We start from the raw sequence: 3017 nt of genomic DNA on the forward strand, positions 1-3017 counted from the left end.
TGTGCAGGAACAACGGCACAACGTTACTCTCAACATGTTTCCATCCAGCTCCATATTCTGGGACATGAAAACACTGACATTAAGTAATTTTTCAGACAAGGCAGTGTTTTGAGTCAGATTGGAGGTTTCTTGACTTGCCACACAAATCTTGAGATGGTTTTATTCCACTCAAACAGCCGGCCGGGGATGGAGAGTGGAAGAGTCTGGAACAGATCGAGAAATCTTGGCAAAACGTTCATTTTTATAGTTTCATCCTTTGACTTAGACTTAAGTATGAGATAAAAGTCCATTTTTCAAGATCTTTTTTTCACTGTATCATTAAATGGTCTATTGTGTTCAGCACTTTGAATAAATATGTCCAGCGAATCAAAGTCTCCTCAGCCTCGTTATCACAGCTTTGTATATGAAGGATCGTCTTCATCTTGTGTTTGTCCTCTGTTAATCATCTTATCATTTTTTATTCATTTATGTCTCCAAACATATATTTGGGTTTAGTTTATAAAGAAGTCATTCATTTATAAACACGGATCAGAGCCATTTTAAACGTCATCAGTGGATTACAATTTACTCAATATTGTCAAAATATTATTCTATTTCTACTCAATAAAATCCACTTGACATTATTTCCAGTCATAATAACTATAGAAGATGGAATAGGATAAAGGAAAATAAATACTTTTTGAAATGTCGAGTTGAATGTCATAATTTATTCTTCATTTTATTGTCTATATTGTATTTTTTAAATCTTCTTTTATTTAGTTTATTCAAATAAAGATCTTTTTAAATAATAGAAAACAGCTTTAAAACTTGCATTCCTAATATGAGTGAGCTCATAGATCTGAGCTGTAACTATGATACATATTTAATCATAAGAGCGAGTTTAACACTGAAGCTTTGTCTGGGACAATAAGTTTAACAAAAGCTAAATCTAGAGCGGGGCAGAAAAGGCTGGGTCCGTCGTTAAAGATACAAAATCTCCACACATCAGGTGGAGGCGTCGACGAGAGAGTCGTGGTAAAAGATAAACACACTCAGCACAGACGTGGCAGAGGCAGATAGCGCGCTGACGTCTAAGGACGTCAAACATGGGAAAGAATCAGTCTAAAAGCGATGAGCTCGTCCCGGAGACGCCTGTCACGCTGGCAATGTCAAATATGTGTGTCTGGAGTGTGGGCCAGTGTGGGCCAGTGTGGGCCAGTGTGGGCCAATAGATCTGGTTTTTCATCTGGAGGATCACTAAGCACGGACAAAATGTATGATTCATGTCAGAAAAACTGTTTTGTTATTTGTGATTTGAATGCACTTTCAATCGCGCTGTGTATGAATTGTGCTCTACAAATAAACTTGCCTTGTTCACTGTAGAACATTCCAGGTGAAGTAATAACATCGCCATGGAGACAAGCAGGTGGTGAACCCTTCACTGAAAATGTCAGATAGCAATTTTTAAGTTGGAGAAAAAATAGAAAATGTAACATTAAAGAAATGCTCACGTTGCAGGATGAGTGTTTCTCAAACTGTGGTGCCATGTTTGATGCCCCTGTTTACTATTAGAATTATACATGTACATGTATATGTACATATACATATACATGTACAAATATATGTACATATATTTTTTCACACACTTATGGATGTTTGTGTTCTCTTTGGGGTTAAACATTAGTTAGAACGACCTTATCCCTGGTTTAGTCTCATTTTATGCCATGTTTAGCCTTAATTTAGGCCTGATAAAGTCCAGTTTTTGACAAGGTGGTAATCAAGGTGGTTTGGACACATTCTGAACCTCTTTCCTCGTACTACATTTGCACTGTTGAATAAATACTCTTTATAATAATGAACGTTCAGACATGAATGAACTCTTATTGTTTTGCTGCAGCTGCTGACGTCTTCTTCATGAAACTCTGATGTTGTGACAAGCCCTGACTCAAATCTTGCATCGGAATGTGATTTCAACACTGAACCTGCCTCCGCCTCCTCCACCTCTGCCTCCTCCACCTCCTCCACCTCCTCCGCCTCCTCCACCTCCGCCTCCTCCACCTCCACCTCCTCCGCCTCCACCTCCTCCACCTCCACCTCCTCCACCTCCTCCGCCTCCGCCGCCGCCGCCTCGCACCCTTTACATCCTCCCAGTGCAGTCACTATCTTTCTTCACAAAAACCATCTCTGCCTGGGGCCACCTCGCACTGAAAAGCAGCTCCACTCCTCCAGCTGCACCTCCTCCAGCTGCACCTCCTCCAGCTGCACCTCCTCCAGCTGCACCTACTCCAGCGCTGCACCTCCTCCAGCTGCACCTCCTCCAGCTGCACCTCCTCCAGCTGCACCTGCTCCAGCTGCACCTCCTCCAGCTGCACCTCCTCCAGCTGCACCTACTCCAGCGCTGCACCTCCTCCAGCTGCACCTCCTCCAGCTGCACCTCCTCCAGCTGCACCTGCTCCAGCTGCACCTCCTCCAGCTGCACCTCCTCCAGCTGCACCTACTCCAGCGCTGCACCTCCTCCAGCTGCACCTCCTCCAGCTGCACCTCCTCCAGCTGCACCTCCTCCAGCTGCACCTACTCCAGCGCTGCACCTCCTCCAGCTGCACCTCCTCCAGCTGCACCTCCTCCAGCTGCACCTGCTCCAGCTGCACCTCCTCCAGCTGCACCTCCTCCAGCTGCACCTACTCCAGCGCTGCACCTCCTCCAGCTGCACCTCCTCCAGCTGCACCTCCTCCAGCTGCACCTCCTCCAGCTGCACCTACTCCAGTGCTGCACCTCCTCCAGCTGCACTTCCTCCAGCTGCACCTCCTCCAGCTGCACCTGCTCCAGCTGCACCTCCTCCAGTGGCACCTCCTCCAGCGCGCTGCACCTCCTCCAGCTGCACCTCCTCCAGCTGCACCTACTCCAGCGCAGCACCTCCTCCAGCTGCACCTCCTCCAGCGCGCTGCACCTCCTCCAGCTGCACCTCCTCCAGCGCGCTGCACCTCCTCCAGCTGCACCTCCTCCAGCTGCACCTCCTCCAGCTGCACCTCCTCCAGCTG

This window comes from Eucyclogobius newberryi, unplaced genomic scaffold, assembly GCF_026437365.1.
Source record: "Eucyclogobius newberryi isolate DKJ021-1_F unplaced genomic scaffold, fEucNew1.0.hap1 SCAF_5, whole genome shotgun sequence".
Taxonomy (NCBI): Eukaryota; Metazoa; Chordata; class Actinopteri; order Gobiiformes; family Gobiidae; genus Eucyclogobius; species Eucyclogobius newberryi.